Below are 21678 nucleotides of genomic sequence, written 5' to 3' on the forward strand. Positions count from 1 at the left end.
AAACTATATTAGATGGCAACAGATTGCATAGTTGAATCACTAGGGTGATGTAAAAAAAAAGTGTTTAAAAATGTGCCATTGCTATTAAGTAAACTATACCTACCATGTGCCCAGCACTGTGCTAGCTAAGCTAAATTTATGAAGAATCAATTTGAAAAACTGCTTTCATGACTGAGAAAGCATTCCAAAAATCATTCATATTTTTAAAGGTTAAGTGAAATGTTTAATGCACAATACAGCCATTATATAACAGGCATAGAATACAGTTTTATGACTGGATAATATTTGTTTTTTAAGGGCACTAGCAACTCTTATTTCCGAATGCTACCAAATGCTTAGGGTTATAAACACCTATATATTAAGAATGGAGCGCCTCATCCACTCGTTTGTCTCACCTAGTGTTTTAACACAGGCATGCCATTTCAGAGTTTGGGGTGAGACTAAGCCTTACTTTATCGTTTTTGTGTCAAGCAAAAACAATTTAGGCAACGGAACTCATTTCCCCGGGTAATTTTTTTCATGGCGAGCTACCAAATGCTAGATGTTAAGAGTGGAAAAAGAAACCTGACATCTGGGAGGTGCTGGGGGCGGGTGTTAATAGTTGTACTTAGATGTTTGGGGGACGCTGAGGATACGATTTTTAAAACTGCAATTACAAGGAGAAGAGGAAATTATGGTTTCTTAAGATTCTCTCCTCCCTCCACTTTCTCGCTTCACCAATCCGTAGCCCCCTCCCCCCCAATTTAGAGGCGGGTTCAGCGAGATCAGGCTGCAGGAAACCTAGAGGCTTCTTCGCAGCGCAGACGCCCCGGCCTCGTGATGTAATTGTTATTTCTTACTCGGATACCGAACCTAGGAGAGCTGCTGAAAAAGTAGCAGCCCTGTTCCTTTTGCCTTATCTAGTTGGGTCAGATCCTTCCCGGGGATGGTGGAGATTGGCTGGCAGACTCCGCTGGAGGTTTCGCAGTGACAAAGCAGCAGAAGATAAACCCTGCTCCTGGGTCCTACGTCCGTCCAGGGAGCTTGAGCGGGCGCTCCTCAGGTCTCCTTCCTAGTTTTCCTCTCCGAGTACTCCACGTTTTTTACTGGGTGCCTACCAGGTGCTGTACGTGGAGACAGAGTGACCTAGCGTTATAGTGCCCGTGTACCCCAAGATTAAAGCAGGACACAGATTACAAGAAGAGGGATTTTTGTGGTGGGTGAAAGGGAGCCAAGAGAACGCGTGCTGTGGGGTGAAATGGGAGGAGGGAGACACTTAAGGTGCCAGCACCCAGGCGGGGAGGGAACCTGGAGCTTCTAGGGAGGCCAGATCCCGTGCCGAGCTCCAAACGCGTGCCTTTGGGCTTGGGTAAGGAGAACGATCGCTGGCCCCCAGGGAGGAGCTGTCCAGGCGGCTGGACAGAGCCAGGACCCAAAGAGGACGGCTCGGGCGCGCCAAGCACCCACCTCTCCCGGCCAACGCGGTCCCCTCGCTGCCTCTGGGCCCTGAAACCATGGCCAGCCATCCGTGGGGCGGGCGAGAAAGAGAGGGAGGAAAAAAAAAAAAAAAAGAACAGAAGGGGTTCCCCAGCTCACGCGAGCTGCTGGGACCCGAGAGGCTTCCTCCGGCCTGGGTGACAATGGGAGGGAAGGGAAAAAAAGGGTTAAGAAACTTGGCTGAAGAGCTGAATGGCGTGGAGCGGCGAGGGGAGGGACTGGGCCGCGGCGGACTCAGCGGCGGAGGGAGGAGCGCGGCTGCGGGCGGGCGGCGAGCGAGGCGCTCAAAGTCAGCCTCGCAGACATTGCAGCAGAGCCCCGAACTCGGGAGGCGGCGGCGGCGGCGGAGGCGGAGGCGAAGGAGAAGGAGGAGGAGGAGGAGGAGGAGGAGGAGGAGGAGGAGGAGGCGGCTGCGAAGGCGGAGGGACGACCCGGCCCCACACCCGTCCGCCCGCGCGCACCCGCCAGTGGCCTCGCGTCCGCTGCTGCGCTCGGTAGCGCAGCTAGTCGGAGGGAAGAGCTAGCCGGGCGGCGGGGAAGGACGGGGCGGCGGGGCTCCTTCGTGGAGTGAGCCTGACGGAGCCGGAGGCTTGGAGCCGCGGCGGCCTCGGGTGAGTGGCGACCGCGACCGGGGGGGACTCGGAGGAGCGGCCGCCGGCGCGGCCGGAAACGGCCTCGGAGCGCGGCCCGCGGCGGCGCTGGCGTTGGCCGACAGGGCCGCGGGGGCGTCGGGGTGGCGAGGGCAGCGCGGCCCGCGAGGGGACTGAACGGTGGCGGCGGGGAGGGCTCGGCGGCGGCGAGGAATCGTTGGCGGGGAAATCCTGCCTCTCCTCCCGGGTCCTAATCACCCCGGGAACTCGGGGTCCGGGCAGCGGCGCCGCAAGTTGTAGAATTAGCCCTGGGTTCTCCTGCCCGTGCGTGCCAACCCTGGGCCGAGGGGCCACCGCCGAGTGTCGTTTGCGCCGTGCGCAGGGACGACTCGGGTGGCCGCGCCACCGGGCTGGGGTCGCGCCCCGCTCTGCTGTCCCTTTGGCCCCAAGTCCGGGCGCTTCTCGCCGCGCGGCTGCCGATCCTGCTGCCCAGCAGCGTCCGGGGTGGCGCCGGGCACAGCTCCCCGCCTTTCGCTCGGGTGCCTCCCTGCCCTGTGCCAGCCGATTCCCGGCCAGGAAAAGTGAATAGGAAAAGGGACATCGCTCTCAGCCTCAGGCCCGGCCTGCCGGCACTTGCTCGTCGCCTCCCGAGGGTGAGGCTCCCTGGACCGGAGGCCTCGGCCCTCGTTCTACCCTGGAGCCAGGAACCGGCTCGCATGTAGGGTGAGCCCGGTGGAAGTCCGGGAGGCTGCTTCTCTCTCTCCGGTGTCCTCGCTACTATTTGAGTATTGTAGTTTTAGGAAGGGTTTCATGGAAAGATTCTACAGACTTTCCATCCTTTCCAAAGTAGTTCTTAAATTTTAATCAAGAGTTGGTGTCCAGTCTGAAGGAACAAAGGAATCAACTGTGTTTTAGAGGCGGACAAGCTGGGAGTCTGTGACACATGTTGATCTCTGAAGCATTCCATGAGTTTCTATGTTCTATAATGTTAATTATTTAATTGGATGCCGAAGGTAGTTAGAAAAAATAAAAGCAGAATTGCAAATGCTTATACGTTAAAAAAAAGTTTTTAATGGGACGTTTTATTTTGGGAAAAATTAAGACTTAGGTTCAAGAACTTTTAACTTGGTGAAACTTGGGTTGACGATTGTCTCCTGTAGTGTAAATAATTAAGTGTGGGATTGTGAGGGAAAAACTTCTAGAGTAAGAGAGGCTATCTATAGGTGTCCAAAGTAAAAATAATTATGGGGTTACATACACCTATGCTGATATACTTTCTATTTCTTGGGGGAATTTGTGAAGCCAGGGGCTTTGCTAATTCATTATTTATGAATTGCACTGAACCTGCTTATTAGTGAATCATGGGTTTAGCAAGTGGGTGGCATCTTCCAGATGAGATTATTCAATGTTTAATCATCAGTTGCTACCTTTGTTGAAGAGACAGTGAAATGAGTAGACTTTTTAAACAAATGGTGCTTCATCTGACTGGCCCCTAAATATGAGTTGCTGCCTGGAGCTTGTTGAAATGTTTCAACTTCCAAGTCAGTTGTTCTGGTTTTGCCCAGGAGATTTGGTAATGTCCATAGGGTTTATATGTTTTTAGGGAGTAGTGGCTACATCACCAGTAGTTAACTTTCTCTGTTTGGACTTAGTTCCTGGAGACAAAGAAGGAGAATCAATCAATGAAGCAGCTACTACCCTTCAGGCTGTAGGATTGGTTACTTGAAGCTGTTTCATACTTTGGTGAAGAAATACTGCTTTCCAAATTTACCCTTAGAAGTGCCCTAGATGTGTGTACATGCAGGTCTATATTTTTTAAAAAGGATTTTTCCTTGTTGTTTTTACACAAATGAGTTCTTACAGTGCCTTTGATGTAGTTGAAAGTCAGGCTTAATGCCTATAGGAACACATGACTGACTTAAAACCACTTCTTACATGCATCGTCAAACTCTGTAGAACTTGGATTTTCCTAATTTAAACATCCTAAAACATGTGAGTTCACAATAAAGACATGTGTAGAAGAGGCTAAAGGCCCTTCTGTCTCTTGCAGATAGAAGAGCAAAACAACGTGATAAAAAAATAACCTATACCACCACCTAGAGTCTGTTTGTTAGTTTATTGCTCCTGAAGTTTGTTTAAATTGACACATCTCTTGTGGTCTGATATAGTAAAAAAATGATTAGGAAGTGCAGGCTTTCAAAAGGCCATCCAAGAGAACAATTATTTAAGTAATAAATAGCAAGTGCCAATTTGAATTGTCCATGCCACCTTTAGAATAGAAAAGTGTGACATACCAAGTTGAGTGGGCTATTCTCCAAAAGATATTAATTCAAAAGAATTTAAAACGGAATTTTCGGCTTGTGCTCCAAGGTAGCTCTGACTGCTCAAAAGATTTTCTGTGTTGTTATCAGGTATTCAAGAAATCTTACAAATTAAATGCCAGTAGGTCTTTCTGAAATCCAGGTAGAACAAAAGCTATGATAAAAATACAGGGGAGCATTACAGCTACAGAAATTCTGGAAACTCATAAGGTTAGAGAGAATGTAAGCTATAAAGAGTTATGGTTCAAAGATTTAAGAGTGAAATCTGTGTTAAACACTGGAGTTATCTATTTTGCTGGTAGTTGATGTGTAGTTAAGCAGTCCGCTAAATGGAAGACCTCTGGGAGGCAGTTTTGTTGCCCGAGTGTCCAAGGAGGAAGTAATGTTCCTCCTGTAGAGTGTAGTCTCAGAGAAAGATGGCCTCCAAGATCTTTAATTAAATGTCAGTTGAACAGAGAGAACTAGAGCACTGTATTAATTCTGTCAAACATCACTATTTTAGAACATTGAGGACAACTAAAAATGAATTAACTCATCTCTGAAAGCAGAGTTTTATGAAAGGTGACAGATGAGGCAAAATATGTCAATCTAATGGAACAAATAGGAAGATAAGGAGATATGTCATTCCTTGGCTTGCTAGAAAGATGAGTGGGAAGAATTTTATTATTATTGATCGTGCCGATTCCATGCATATTGGCCTTAAAAGGCCATGATGGACAAATAATTTTAAATTATAGTGGCGTAGGATATATGAATTTAAAGGGATTAGTTTTCTAATTTTAAAACATAAAGATTATTTTGAGTGTTCTGGAAAGAATAATAATTTTGTGTATCAAGTTAAAAAATAATTCTGTTCAAATTAAGTTTAAAACATCTAATTTTTATCAAGAAAATTGTTTAAATTGTGATAGGGTTAGTTTTGCTTTTTAGACTTTAGATTGTTTGACACAGCTTTTAAAGTGTAGGTTCATAGTGAAGAGTTTGGTTTCTTTTACCCCTTCCCTCTCCCACCTTCCCTTAAACAGCTTCTTTGGATGTTTTCTTCACTTTGAAAATTGCCTTAGTGTGTAGCTTTGCTTTTTGTCTATGGTGGAGTGAAGTTTCTTACTCATGTGTTTTTTTTTCATCTGCCTTTTGAGGTAATTGATACACAATCAAGAGTGGATTTTGTTTTTTAAAATAAGGATTTACTTTTGCATGGGTAATGACCAAAGAAAAAGTATTTGCTATTCTTAATAAAGACCTGTGTACTTATTTCTTCCAACTGGAGAAATGTTTTTATTTAAAAAAATCTTGACTACTATGGAAAAGGTAAAATATTTTCAACAGACTACAATAGGGTAAATTTCAGGATGTTGGAATTTTAGTCTGGTTCGAATTGTTCAGGATTCATTTCTTAAAGTTGCAGTCCTTTCAGGGGACAGTGGGGGTGGGAGAGGAGCAAACTCATTCAGTAGGATTTAGATAACACAACAATTAGAAATATAATACCAGGATGGTCACCAAGACTTTAGAAGGTGAAAACCAGGAGTGTCAGATGATGAAGCCTACAGAGCAGTAGAATGGAGCTGAGGATTATGTTGAGAGGTTGGACTGAACAAAAAGTAAATGGAGGAGAGAGATCTTGTTTCCCTATCCTGTTTGCATCTGATGCTGAAGCGGGGACATGAATTGCTGATGGTAATAGATTCCTGCTTATGGGGCCAGCAATAGTATATAAATAATGGTCATTTGAGGGAGAGAAACAAGTACCCCACTAGTGCATAGCACGCTCTATTTTCAAATATCTCAAGTACATCCAACATAGAGGATAAAAAATGGGTACCACAATGAAACCAGGAGTTGGAAAAAGATGAATGAATATTAGATCACCTTTTCTTTGATCTGTTCTTTTAAAATCTGTAGTTTTCCAGGGATCTTTGTCAACATGGAAAACAGTGGAAGTGCTGAGGTTTGGGTAGTAAACTGGATAATTCTTTTATGGGACCTCTGATAGAGATAATTTGATAAACAACTACAGAAAGATCCTTTCTTTAAGAACATTATCTTATTATTATTCAAGGTAGGGGGAAAATTGAGACCTAAAAGACTCGTGGTCTTATTGTGTTTTCTTGAAAATATTTATATCGCTGTACACCTATTTTTTTCTTACTTGAAATTAAATTTTCAATTTGATGGATACTGAAATATGTAGGGTTTTAAAGATTGGAAGTTTATTTAGAAGTACACTTTCATTTCATTTTGCTACAGCTATGAAAGTTAGTTTTAAGTTTTCTTTCAGGCCCTGAGAAGAGTAGAAAGTTACATTAATTTCTAAATCTTGCTAATAGTAAATATACTCAAGTCATAGAACCTTGAAATTCAAATAGAACTAATGCTTTCTTGCAAATATTACAAGTAAAGTATTCGAAACTTGTGGTATTATGGGTTATCAATACAAATGAAACATAATTTGCCTTAAATTCATAAAACAGAAGAAAAATTTTAAAATGTGATAATATTTTACAATTGCATTAGAATGTTGTTAAAATCAATACCTTGAATTATGCAAAGGATATTTAGCCTAGAACTTTAGCAGTAATATAATAAGAAATAGATTTGAAAAATTTCAAAAGTTGGCAACTCAAAAATGGAGGGAAAAAATCACTCACTGGGGTTATGAAAAACTGGTCCCCACTATATCCTTAGTAGTCTTAAATTAAAAAAAAAAAACCAAAAAACTATGCCAGGTTTTAAGATGGTGTGTTCTTGAAGATGATAGTATAGATAATTATTTGTTAAATAAATTAAGATTCATCTTATTTGTTTGGTTAAAATGATTTTTGGAAGAACATCAGCATATGTTGAAACTTGACTAGAAAAATGATTATGACATTTGTCCATTCATTTATTCTCCCTCTCTCCTTCCCACCCTTACTTCTGCTCTCAGTTAACAGAGTTGGGGGGAAAAGGGTTTTGTTAAGACACTGGGAAATAGAAATAAATGCTTCTTTTACAGGATTAATAGTTGTATTTGAAACTACAAGCTTACCATGGTTCACTGTCCCCAGAAAATTTTTAATTTCTTATATCTCAGGGAATAAAAGCTCTGAATTAAAATCCATCTTACCTCTTTAACTTTTGTGTTATTTAGCAAAAATACCTTTAAGGATGAAAGGAAGAGATCCTTATTTGCCTTATATTCTGTGTGACTAAGCCTAGGGTTTCAAGAAATATTAAACTAGAAGCCTGCTAGGAATTTGAGTCACCAGCTTAAGATACCATTGGGACAGAACAACTCTGATTGACCTGATGCTGGTGTTTATTCAGAGCTTTGGGGGAAAGGAGTCTCTCACCCTTGGACTTCTAATTAAGAAAGTCATTTCTCAGTCACCTGTTAAATGATAGTCAGGGCTATTCCTTGTTTTCAAACCCGGAATTTTCTTCGCAAGGGATTGAGGGCAACTCAGGAACTAAGGAGTTTAGAACTTATGTTGTTAGTAGTTTGTGTTGGTTATTTTACTTTATATTCTAACTGGCTGTGTGAGGGAACGGGATAAAGGCTGGTGATTAGCTGTAGACAGTAAGAGAATAGCTTAGTTAAGTCACATAGTGGCTAAACTAGCTTATGGTTATATGCTTTTAATTGTTGAATTTGCCTATACATATGTGTAAACATGTTCCATGTTTCTGTATTAAAAAAGCCAGATGCCAATGTAACATGGCAGTAGTAAGATAGGAAGTTATGTTTACAAACAGCCTTAAATGAGAATAGTATTGTAATGTTGTGGTGATTAATGACCCAGTATGGTTGGATTCTGGCACATCATGGGGCACTACTAAAATTTGAGAATCAGAAGTTCAGAATGAAAATCGGACTTCTGTCTTGAGAAATCTTTCTAGAAATTGAGAGATGAAATGTTTAAGAGATGGTAACTGGATGGTGAAAAGCATACTTCCTTAAGTTCTTTTTCATTCATGAATTTATGAGTTCATCGTAAATCTATAATAGAGGGGTAGACTTACACATTGGGGAAAGAGGGAGGGAGGACAGAAGAAAGTGGAGGATATCAAGAAAACGTATTTGGAAATATATGAAACACTCCAAATGGGAAGTTAGAAATATTCTCAAAGGGAATTAATCCCTGTTGCAGTTTTTCCCCTAAAGGGAATATTTGCACAATGGGTCATGTAGGCTCAGGTTTGATTATTGAAAAACATTTCAAATATAGTTGTTTGTGGGCTGGGATTGGTGTTCAGTGGCAGAGCACTTGCCTAGCATGTGTTAGGCACTGGGTTCAATTCTCAGCACCACATATAAAATAAATAAATAAAGGTTCATTGACAACTGAAAATATATATATAAAAAATAGTTACTTGTGTTTTGTTATTTCATGATTCTTTTCCTAGTTTAGGTTCTGCTACAAAATCAACATATACATAAAAGGAAAGTCTTTTTATCTCTTTGGGTAATAAATAACATCTGTAGAACGAGAGGGGTAGTTTCCTAGTATCATTTTCTCTAGTTTATAGATAAACCCATTCTGAAAGATCGCAGAGTAACTTGCCTGAGGTCACACAGCTACTTTCATTAATTTGATTTTCTATGAGAATATGTGATCCTTTGAAAAAAACAGTTCACCAACTGATTTTCAGGAAGTCATTAAAAAACTTTGCTTCCCACCTGATAGCCACAAAACTCAGGCATCCCATCCAAGCTTCCCAGCCTGGATTCTCAAAGACCAATTTCACTGGGAAGGCACCTTGTTGCCAATTGATGATTCAGCAGCATTTTAGTTAGTTCTAGCAGAGAGCTGTCCTATCTCCTGTGCCTGTGTATCACTAGAGGAAAACACGGTCACTAAGGGCACCTCTATGGATGTTTTTTCCTTCATTGCTGGCTCCTATAAGGTGTACTACAAAATTATTGCAGTGTTCTTTAAGGCAGTGAAAACAACTATGTTTCTTGATATAATTCATTAAAATAGCTTGCTGTGGTCTTAATTCAGGTGTTCCCAAGGCTAATTAGGTTTGTCCACTTCAAGAAACAGCAATTCAGAGCCATAGCTCTTCTGTTGAAAAGGTACAACTCTTGACTTTTACCATTGTCAGCATGATTATTTTTTATTGCCCTGTCTTCACCTATAATAATTTTGTTAAAAACTATGCTATCCTAATAAACCAGTCTATACTACAAAGAAGAAATCAATAGTGCATTTGTGAATAGTGAAAGGAAGCACAAATAGAAAACTGAGGAGTAGTTGGCTTTCTTTGGGGAATAGACCGTGATGAGGAAGGAGACATTTGAGTTTAAGGAGGTTAGTGGCACATACTGTATTTTTAAGTACACACCAGGTATGTGTTTTTATTGTTGAGGCCATGAGAAGTGGAGTTATAAACCTCCCCACCTCTTTTTATTTGCCTCATTTAAAATTTATGGAATTTAGAACCCCAAAACCACTCTATTGGAGTGGTTCCCCAGACCCTGAAAAATACAAATTGAAACTATATTGTAGACACAAGTTGAATAAGCAGGTGCACATAAGTAATATTTTCTAATATGCTTTATATTTTGATTTGGCAAGTGCATTTTGGAAAAAAGAAGGATTCATATGAAAGCTGCATAGGAAATTTTTTGCTTCTATCTTTTATTAAGAGAATATATTATATTTTTGCCAAATAAGAAAGAAACTGTCCAAGTGAACAATATAGGGAAAAAGTCTTCTGTTTCAGATATGTATTTAAATGTGTATTTATATTAATTCCCTAGCCAGTACATGCCTTTTAAAAAAATTTTTTAAATAAACTGAATATACGTGATGCCAAACATAAGGGTTGAAATGATAATTTTGATTTACTATCTATCTGGTTCTTTCCCAGTGTCTTTCTGGTTGTTTATTATTAAGGCACAACCAAGGTTGTGCATAGTTCTCTTGGAAAGCTGCTCTCTGGTAATATTTGGTGGATCTGGATCAATGTCACATTTTCTTTATTTCCTTTTTTTTTTTTTTTAAAAAAAAAAAAAAAACCAAACAAACCTTGAACTTATTTTGCTTGAACTTTCATAAATTGAAGTAATTTTATAGAATCTTTTAAATTTTTCCAGTTGGAAGAGAAGTTAATAAAAGCTCTGCGTCTATGAATTTAAGCATACTTGTCTTAGAGGAATCCTGTCCCACTTCCTTATTATCAAACAAGTCATTTTATAGAGCCATCTTGCTTATGGAAAAGTGCCCTTAGTATATATTATAAATCAAATAGTGCTAAAATGCTAAAAAGTACTTAGAACTTAATGCACCATTTTTTTCCCTCTTGATACTCCTTCTTTCTCTATTTTTGTTTCCTTTTTACCCTGTTTTCCCTTAATTTTATAATTTATCACCTGTCTTTAAAATTTTTTTTTTAATTGCCAGGGGAATTCATGTGATATAACTAGGTGAATGATTCATTATTTTCCAATAGTTTTTGTTATTGTTGTTAATCTAAAATTTCCCAAACAATAATTATATGCATTTTACAAAGGAGAAAATTAAGTCGTTGAGCTAAACAATTGGGTAGACCCAGGATGGGAATATTTGTTTATTTTGGTTAAGGCTGATTTAGAAAGAAAGGTTTGTGTACCAGGTGTTAAGGAATGGTCAATAACCTTTCTGGTGGATCCAGCAGTAAATCCCAAGTTAAGCCCGGGGCAGGAACTGTAATAATTGGTACTGAGTCTTGAGAAGGGGAGTGAGAAGGAGCCTACTACATCACCCCTGTTCTGATACCTAATTTTCTTCTTCAGGTCTCAAGAAGTCTTAGGATTCATTTCATAATTCTGGTACCTAGAACTGTGATATAATTTCTAGGCTGAGAATTTTAAAGGGGAATTTTATAGTATAGGTGTGTAAATGAATTCTGTTATGTGTTCTGTACATTTTCAGTTCTATTTTGAAAGCAGTGGGGGAACTTCCCATTTATAGATTAATTCAGTCAGGCACTTACAGATTATTGGAGTGACCAGAACACTTGCAGCCAACTCTACTTACTACTGACAAGTAATTTTCTAAAACTATAAATGGAGAGCTTGGTTCTTTTGGTTTAGTTGATAACATAATGCCTGCATTATCTTGTGGAAAGGTATCAATAAGATGAGGGGACACCACTGTGTAGCACAGTGGCGATAATATGCCTCGAACCAAGTGTACCTGGGTCCACACCTCTAGGAAGAGAGCAAAAGGAAGGCAACCTAACTGCAGCCTTTTGTATGGGCTACAGACTGGTCATGTGCCTGACCTTGGTGAAGCAAAATGACAGGAATATTATTGCTCATGGGGCAGTGGGCAAGAATTTAGAGGCTTACTACAGTCTCCAATCCTCTTAACAAGATCATGTTTTTCTCTCAGCTTCATGTGCTCCCTGATTGTAACAGTTACAGTTGTATGTTTGATTTCCACAGTAGACTGTAAGCTTGGTGAATAGGAGCTTGTTCAGCAGTATAGTGTTAGTGCCCAGTGCCTAGTGGGTACAAGGCTGTCTATAAACATTTGTTGAATTGAACTGTATCAATCCTAGTTATTGGTAAAATCTGGCTCAGGGCTAGAACTTTTATATATTTTTATATAATAGCTATTGTTGTTATGTGCAACTTACAAAGGAGCTCTTCTACATTTTTCTTTAGTCTATTTAAATTAATACTTCCAAAAGGAATAATAATGCTTCCTTAAAATTTATCATTGTCTTTCCAGTCATTAAATTTTGAGGAAAAAAGTGAAACTGTTGGTAACATTATAATTAATTGGCACTTGAAATCATTTGTCTTAAAATAAATTTCTTCAAAAGTAAACCAGTTATATTAGATAATATGTTTAGCAAAATCTTTAGGGGCAATATTAATTGATTTATTTTTTTTCTTTTTGGGTAAGAACATGAAACAAAACATTTCAGAGTCTTCCAAAAAGTTTCCTCAGTTTCACAAGTACCTGTTAGCTTGGTCCATTTAATTGCATTGGATTTGACCACTTGGGAAGGTGGGTGGAGACATCTTAAAATTCTGTGTGGAATTAATTTTGGTGTTCAGTAACCTTAGAAGTTAGAGGGTATCAAGAAGAACTGATGATTCAAAATCTGTTATGTTGTAGGACTTAAAGTAGTATATGAAGCCCGTTAGTTATATTTTGAAATTCAGAATTTGGCCTTCACTAGAGGTGAATTTCCTGTCTGTTAGAATGTCATCAATTTCAACTACATTAAAATATAGTTGGTAGGAGGAGAAAATAAATTTATATTGAAATGGAGCTCAGAGATTTCTAGGTGAGATTTCTTTTCAAATGCTAAAAATATAAATTATCTGGATAAATACTTATGGCACTGATTTTAACAAATGCTTTTAAAATAAGTTAGCTTTCTGTTTTGTGAAGACAAAGATTTTCACCAAACATTACCTTATGTGTCTTTTGTAAACTTGAAAAACATCTCTCATGGCTCATATTGTTCTATGTATTCACATGCTTATAAGTTATAGCAAAAGAAGAAAAAGCTAATGGACTAATGTTTAAAGTAAAAGGGTAGAAAAGTGAGCACATTCATGTTTTGTGGTGTATTCTACCTTGTGCTTTTACCAGCTCTGGTGCTGAGTACTGGAGCTCCTTTCCCTTCATTGTTCATTAGTGTCTGCTTATATGTTATGAGTACATGAACTTCTGTGTATTAGTGTGATGTTCCGACCATTGGATTCTTCAGCAGGCACTCACATTTAATTTCTATTTTATACAACTAAAACTATAACTAAGACATGATGTCTCATTAAACTACTTTGTAATGAAAAAGGTGAATGAGACTGAATTTGCGGTTGCCCTTGTACAAGTATTTGTTTAGCTCTGGCCAGTTATCTGTCTGCATCTTTCACATTGTATACATCCTTGTTTTCCTCCTGATAATGCCAGAGAATGCTTTTATTTAAAGGTATCATTCTAATAACATGAATTCATTCACCTTGATTTTAAGCTCCTGTACCCTATCTTTCAGACCCTAGCCACACCAAAAAATGTATTATTTTCTCTCTTTGGACCTATTCGTTATTTTACCACAATTCTAGATGATCTTGCTTTTGCAAAATTACATGTTCCATATACTGGGTAAGTACCTTAAACCTGTAAGGTTTAGGATTGTTAAAAGAAAAAGCTGACAATATAGGTTAATACTGACAAGAGGTAAAAATGAGCCTTTGAGAAGTCAACAAAAAAGATAAAATTAAAATCTTACTTTAAGTCTTTTGAAAATCTAAACTTAATATGCATTTCCTCACAGCAGCCATATCATCTTTAAATTTTATGTTATGATTCTTAAGTTGCTTCCTGTGTCATAGTAAGAATGGTAAATTTTTTTTAACTGGTTGTATGAAGTAAATGGAAAGAGAAAAGAATAGCATATGATATTATATCTCTGTGTTAATAACATGTTTTCACTACATTTTATAGTGAATGATAATTATTTTTTTAGTTTTTTGTTTTTTTCTATATACAATCCATGTGTATATAGGTGTAAAGAAGACATATCTTGGAAATATGCACCTGTGAATTTGTCCTATGAGAAAATAAGTAACAAGCTGTAATTGCTTTCTGTAGCTTCAGTGAAACACCAGAAAGAAAATAATTCTGTTTGTACATATTGCCTTGTGAATGTTTCAGGATTTAGCAGTTTTTAATGGCTATGGTTATTTATTTATTTTTTAAAATTTTTTTTAGTTGTAGATGGACACAATATCTTTATTTGTATTTATTTTTTTTTCTTTTATGTGGTGCTGAGGATCGAACCCAGGGCCTCACACAAATGAGGCAAGCGCTTCACTACTGAGCTACAGCCCCAGCCTGGCCATGGTTATTTTTAAAAAGGGAAAAAGATGTAGTGTGGGGTAGAAAGTTTTGGTGTGTGGGAAGAGAAAGGAAAATTTACTTGTAAACTGTATTGAAGTCACCATTTATTTTGTTTTAAGCTTATTTGTGTAATGTATTCTAAAGGATGCTGAAAGTTAATAATTTATGGTAAAAATATTAGCTCCTTAATGCTGGGTGGTTGAACTGTTAATCCAGAGATACCATGGAGAATAAAGAATTAGAGCTAGGGATTAGATAGGTTTTAGCATGGCTTTGTTGTGGGAAAGCTATGAAATGGGCAAGTCATTTAATGTTTTCTGGCCTCAGTTTCTTTTGTAGCATAAGGAGGTTGAACTAAAATGACAATTTGGTTCCTCTTAACTTTGTACAAATCAGCATTACTGTGAAACTGAGGGTTTATTTTCTATTGCATTGAGTATCAGAGTGCATAGAACTTAAGGCTGGGAGGATATCCCTTATGATTTTTTGAGCTTGCCATTTAATATTTTACAGCAAAGTTTTTAGTTTAACATAATTGAACTTGTACTAGATAGGGTTAATAGGCTAGAACAAAAGGTCAAAGCATAAGGCATTAGGCTTAATTAAGGGAGAGCAGGAGTGGCAGGAGTGTGTGACAGTTAAATGGGTTTCCCACAGACTAATGTCGGTTACAGTGCAACCATGCCTCAACTTAAGTGGGTTATTTTGTGCAAAGGGCAGCAGTGATTAGCAGTTTGACATGCCAGACACTTCTGGCCAATCCCATCTGTTTTAGAGGTTAAAAAAGCACACCTTTATGAGCTGATGGATTGATTTGTGTGCCCGTCTGGTAAAGATTAGAAGTCCAAGGCCAATGCAGTAAATGTCAGTTATAGAATATTGTTCTTTCTTGGTTGGCTCATTGTTGTAACCGTCGACTGTTTTATAATGGGGGATAACTGCTGTTTATAGAGTTGAATGCAAGACGGGTGGGGGAACAGGTGAGGGAGGAAGAAAAATATTTCCCAGATGAAATTATGCATTAATATACTCTGTCGCAGGTGTTTCAAATTCTGTGGAATCTTTTTGACCAGTTCTTTATAGTTTGAGTCACTTTGTTCTTTTATGTTATCTGAGCAACATTGTCAGTCCAAGATTTAATTTTCTGTACAGAATTAATAAATTTATTTTATTTTTTGTTACTGAGGGTTGAACTTAGGGTTGTCAAGCTGATGGATACTTTAACTTCATATCCTTACATACATTTAAAAGGTGTAATGTTTTGTTCAGTTACCACCTGGGAAAGGGAAATGAGGAAATGAAGAGAGACTTGCACATACAGGCTCACATGTGTACACACACACACACACACACACACACACACGATTCTGTGTTCTCTGTGGTTAGTCAGGTGCAATCACAAAAGGAGACACAGAGACTCAGAAAAACAAAGTTTATTATAATTTCTGGTCCTAGAAAGTATGCCATACCGTGCCATGCAGGGTGACATGGAAAAGCATTGGTGAGGAGGCACTAGGGAAGAGCCCAGGCTGTATCCTTTTTTGGAATCTCCTGGAAGAGTGAGGCAGTGCAGGGTCATCAAATTTAGGTTTTGACTAGTTTGAATAAGCTATATGTAGATGATAATAGTAATAAAATATTAGTATATAATAATAATACTTTTGAATAACTTACTGTTAAACTAATAACTAACAGCTAGGTGTGGTCCATATTTTACTTGGTTCCTGGCCCTTGGATGCTGTGAAGGCAAAGGAATATTGCCCCCTAGGGTGTGTGAGCCAGAAGAAAGAGGTGTGGTTTGGACTGGTTAGTTTGCATATCAAAGGCATGCTGGGGGCTGAGCCTTTTGCTGAATCTCTAAGAATTGTCTTGCCTCCAAAGGAATAGTCTCTACCCAGCCAGGAAGGTCTTTCAGATGTCAGAACATCATAATATACAGAAAATAAGAAATAAAATATATGAACAACACACATGCATACTTGCTTTCTAGGTGGGATTACTTATAGTCTCCTGAGATTGAAATGTAGCTGAACCTAAATTTAGGCCTATTTCTTTCTTCATTGGAAGCTGTGTGATGCCATTAAAACAGTTTATTTCAGTTAAAGATTGTAGCCCATTTAAATATACTCAGAGACTTGATTGTGGTTATAAAAATTGACTTCAGATCTCCTAATATGCAAGGGAAAAAAATCATGATATTATGTGGATGAAGTAGAACTTCAGAAATTATCGTAATTGATGAACTCAGGAATATATATAAAGCACTCAGTACCTTGGGGTGGGCAAAGAAGTGCTTGTGAGAAAAAGAATATTATCTTTATCGGAAGAGTGTCTTCAATCTGAGATTTCAGCTCAAATAAAATGTAAATAGTAACATTGAAACAGCAGAGAAGCTTCTGGTTGGCCCCACAGGTTCTTATCCTTGTCAAAGAATGTGAGCCAGGAGTTTCCTCTTACATAGTTACGAAGTTCCACCATGTCTGATTCTGAATTGCTTCTTATAGAAAGAAAATTAAAATACCTAAAGAAGATGTGGTCACTGAAAGTTGTACATAGATAATAATAGTAACTAGGGCTGGGGATGTGGCTCAAGCGGTAGCGCGCTCGCCTGGCATGCATGCAGCCTGGGTTCGAGCCTTAGCACCACATACAAACAAAGATGTTGTTCCGCCAAAAACTAAAAAATAAATATTAAAAAAATTCTCTCTCTCTCTCTCTCTCTCTCTCTCTCTCTCTCTCTCTCTTCTCTCTCTATCTTTAAAAAAAATAGTAACTAATATTTTATTAACTATATGTATACATTTATTTTGAAACTAAGCTAGTTCGGAGTGTATTGGCTTGGTTTATAGGTAGAAATTGAGAGATTTGGGTTCTAATTTTAAAAGGACAAAATAACAAGGTATTGGAGTTTATTTAGGAATATGTTACTTAAATATGTATTCATACTTATTGTTCTCTGGGAAGAAGCATCAATTGAAATGATTTTTGTCTAATACATAGTTACTTGACAAAAGTCTTGCCTTTTCTTTAGGGAGAGAAGATGAAGAAGCATAAGTTTTATAATATCATTGCTTCTCACTGACTAAATCATTTTTAAATTGCAAAAGATTGACTTAATTAATATAAAAGTGCTTGGGTAGTAAATTAAATATGGAAGATGCACCTAATTTAATGGATAGTGCTTCTTCAATGAATCTCCTGGTGATGTTGTATTAAACCTAAAATAAATACTTGAAGTTCTATATTTGTGCTAATACTATAAACATTTTTAAAGTACCGAAGATCATAGATCTTATGCTTTTTTGGTTTCTTTCCTTTTTCTCCAGTTCAAATGCCAGTGATATCTAGTTTGTGTTAGAATTGAATTTTATTAATGGTAACTTTTTCTGCGGTTAACTTGTTTTTATGTGTTTTAATATATTTTGAGATTTCGAATGCACATTGTCCTCTGTGACACATTGCAATTTCTGTCAATCTGTTGTATTTCCTTTTTTTACTAAGGTGGTATTATTGGATTTGAGACATGTAAAGTATGCTTCTCTAAGCCAGTTCCTTGAACATAGGATTCTGTAGTCATACAAATGAAAGCAGAAATTCTTAATATGTTTAACATCTTGTGTTTGTAGTGTTCCCCTAAAACTGTAGCCTTATAATCTGAGTTCTAGTTTTTAGAATTTTTTTGTATGACAATGGAAAAAATAATAGCCCTATTTTGTGTTTTGATCTTGAATGCTGTAAGGGCATATTTTTTGCTTCTGTTTAGGCAGATTAATAAGAAAGCCATAATGTATATTACCTACTTATTGAAATATATTCTTAATGTACATGTTTATTCATATCTTCTCAATGTGTATGTAGATTTTTGTGTGTGATATATTTTAAATAGAGATGTCTGCACCTGTTGATTGCATTAAGCATTTGGTATCTTCTAATGAGGGATGGAAAAGGTGCTTCACACTGTGAAGTGGATCATTCCTCCTCCACAAATTGCATACATTCTACTTTTTTGTATTCAGTGACCTTGCAGTCAGTGACTTCAGCCCAGAATAGTTTCAAAGTCATGTAAATGAATGCAATTAAGGTATTGCTTATCATCTTACATAGTTCAGATGGAACCTTATTGGATAGAGAGAGTTGTTTGCTTTATGAGGAAGGTCAAAATAAGGTTAAATTTTATTACATAAAATGATTTGGTAATGTTTTTTATTTAGCTGCTTAAAAAGTAGTGTCCTAATAGGAAATGATAGTGCTTCCCCCCATCCCCCAATCACCTGGATGTCTTTTCAGAGTTTTATTTTTTTTTTTCCTGTCTTACTAAAGAAGAACTGTGAGTGAGTGGGGACTTATAGGAATGAAGTAATTACAATAAAGACAGTTATTCCTCATTGTTTTTGGTCCACATACTTCCTTCCTTTCCTTTTGTGGTAATTGTTTTTACTTAAGCATGTTCTTTTAATTGAATTTTGCAGACATTTAGTAAGCACCAGCTGTATGATTTGTACCACAGTAAGTATTGAGGGAATCAAAGAAGAATAAGGGCTCAATGGTCACAGGGAGAATAACAATCAGCATGATACAGAGCAAGCAATTTAGGTTGAAAAGCCTACTTGGCTGGGATGTTCAGGGAGCATAACTTTTAAAAAAAATTGGTACCTCTCTGTGATTTCAAGGAGACTAAAGGGCCCTGGTAAAATGAAGTGGTAATAAAAAATAGCTATTTTGGGAGGTTAGATTCAGTTTTATGGTTTATTTAGTCAAAGCTATAGTCCTTGAGAACTGATCATGGGTTATGGGCTAGGAATTTAAGAGTTCTAGCAGAGTAGTTAGTACAAGCTGAAGCAAATGGAGTGTGCTATAGAGAGATCAGGGAGTGAGCATCACACCTTCCTTGTCCCCAGCTAGCTTTGCTGTTCATTGGCCTTTGATCAAGATAAAGTTTCCTCAGCCACCACAATATTAAAGTGTAGACACTGTCTCTGTCTGGACAAAAACTTTCATCCATTCTTTTTTTTCTGAACATGTAAACTTTCTTATATGTCAGTGTCATTCTTTATCTAGGAGGTTCTCATTCTGAGTTTGATATTTTCTTGTTCTTTTTGGTCTAGAGAAGAAATGTGTTTCAAACACTGTGATGACTGTCAGATAATCTGGGGACTCTTTCTCCCAAAATCCTTGAGGGAAATTTCTCTTTATTTTTGACATTAGCTTCTCATATCCTTGAGAATAGGTGACAATTGTTACATTAAGATAAAGACTGTATTTTTATGAATAATTCTTATAATACAGGTTGTTTCATCAGATGTAGTCAATAACTGTGCTTAAGGAAAGCATGCATAAGAATATTTTTTATCTTGAAATACATGTTTTTTAATGTTTTTCGTAAAGATTTGAGTAATTAAATTCCATTTTAAAATGAGCTGTTGAAATTCTTTGAGATAAGATTCACTTGAAGTAATGCATATTTCTCTTCATTTTCAGGGAATGTTTGGATTGTGAACTCTTTCAGAACTTTGTTCTCAGGACCTATTATTTTAACATTTGGGAGAAACACATCCAGAAGGTATTGTATTTTGTCTTATTGCTCCATTTTTAAAAATTCAGTAAAGCCTTTCCAATGATAGGAAAGTAAGACTTTTATGCCATATTGTGTTATTTATTTTTCTTTAGCTTTCATTTCTGGATAAACTAGTTTGACATTTGTCACAGAGAAGAAGAATGTATTTTAGTCTTGACAAATCTGAATTTTGTGTAAGCAAGTAAAAAATTCTGATTTAGATCAAACCAGTTTTATCTATTTTAATCATCTAAATTGTTCATATTTTACCTACACTGAAAAGTATAGAACTGTTTTAAAGAATGCCTTGATTTGAAAATGAAATGTGTTAAGTTCCTTTTTTTAAGATAGTATGAAGTATGTATTAAACATTTAGGCAATCTTAAAATCTTCCTGCCCACAGTAGCTCTACCATCTAGTGTAGGGATCAGCTGCTACCTGTATGTCTGTAGATCTATGTATGGGATCCATGGACAACTCAACCATGCCACTTGTGTCTGCTTCTGAAGATCCATGTACTAAGTTCTCTCTTTGCATTTTCACCATGTTTAGATTGGTGTAGCCTTATAATTGATCTGCTTGTAGATCCTGTATTAGGTGACACGTAACTGGGAAGAAAGGATATTAGGTGGATTGCTGCTGGGCCCAGTGGCACAAGCCTGTAATACCACCAACTCAGGAGCCTGAGGCAGGAGGATCACGAGTTCAAAGCCAGCTTCAGCAATTTAGCGAGGCCCTAAGCAACATAGACCCTGTCTCAAAATAAAAAATGAAAAGTACTGGTGATGTTACTCAGTGGTTAAGTGCCGCTGGGTTCAATTCCTGGTACCAAAAAAAAAAAAAAAAAAAGAAGATTGGTAATCAAGAAACTTACCGCTTTGTGCTTTTGACATTTGTACTTTAATGTGTAGTCAGCTATAACAAAATACCATAGACCTGTGGCTTATATACACTAAAAGTTCATTTCTTACAGTTCTAAGTTTATTTCTTATAGTTTAAGAGGCTGGGAAGTCCAGGATTATAGTGCTAGCAGATTCAGTGTCTGATGAGGGGCCCACATTCTTATAAATACCTGTCTTGTGACTATAACCTCATGTGGCAAAAGGGGCCAGGGACCTCTTGGGGCCTTTTATTTTGCTTTCTTTTGTTTTATAAGGGCACTAATGCCATGAAGGCAGTGCCCTCATGATCTGATTGTCTAGTGTTTTCCTTTTTTTAAAAAAATACATTTATTTTTTACTTGTTTATTTATTTTTATGTGGTGCTGAGAATCAAACCCTGGGCCTTGCACATGCTAGGCGAGCGTTCTACTGCTGAGCCACAACCACAGCCCGTGCTTTCCTATACAAAATTACATACAAGAGGAAGTGAGGGGAAAGGGAAAAATAATACAAGGGGGAGAAATGAATGACAGTAGAGGGGGTAGAGAGAGAAGAGGGGAGGGGAGGGGAAGGGAGGGGAGGGGAGGGGGGATAGTAGAGGATAGGAAAGGCAGCAGAATACAACAGACACTAGTATGGCAATATGTAAATCAATGGATGTGTAACTGATGTGATTCTGCAATCTGTATACGGGGTAAAAATGGGAGTTCATAACCCACTTGAATCAAAGTGTGAAATATGATATATCAAGAACTATGTAATGTTTTGAACAACCAACAATAAAAATTAAAAAAAAAAAACAACTTAGGCTAGCTTTCTTGCTTGGAATAGAAACAGATGAAGACAGGAAGCATAAATTTATATAATAAAATAATGTATTTATTAAGGTGGTAGTTTTTACCTTATTACCTGAATATTCATGATTTATATTCACATGAAATAATACAAATCAGTTTTACAAATTTTCTTAATCACTTGTCAAACGGTAAGAATTTCCAGGATTAGATGAACATAGGTTTTTCT

The 21678-nt window shown here is 37.7% G+C and overlaps 1 protein-coding gene across 7 annotated transcripts in view; it reads left to right on the plus strand.

Moving 5' to 3' along the window:
• Window positions 1–897: 897 nt before the first annotated feature.
• Nrip1 (nuclear receptor interacting protein 1) overlaps window positions 898–21678 on the plus strand; it is an 84772-nt gene continuing 63991 nt past the window's right edge. For 6 of the 7 annotated variants that reach the window (XM_046430485.2, XM_058574572.1, XM_046430487.2 and 3 more), the window contains exons 1-2: window positions 1893–2087; window positions 19699–19780. The gene's annotated coding sequence lies outside the window, so the exon portion shown is untranslated. Of the gene's footprint in view, window positions 1043–1892; window positions 2088–19698; window positions 19781–21678 lie in introns of those variants that run through there. The other variant, XM_058574571.1, reaches the window with a different exon arrangement.

This window comes from Marmota monax, unplaced genomic scaffold, assembly GCF_021218885.2.
Source record: "Marmota monax isolate L192 unplaced genomic scaffold, Marmota_monax_Labrador192_F-V1.1 WCK01_AAM20220418_F8-fsc00016, whole genome shotgun sequence".
Classification (NCBI taxonomy): Eukaryota; Metazoa; Chordata; class Mammalia; order Rodentia; family Sciuridae; genus Marmota; species Marmota monax.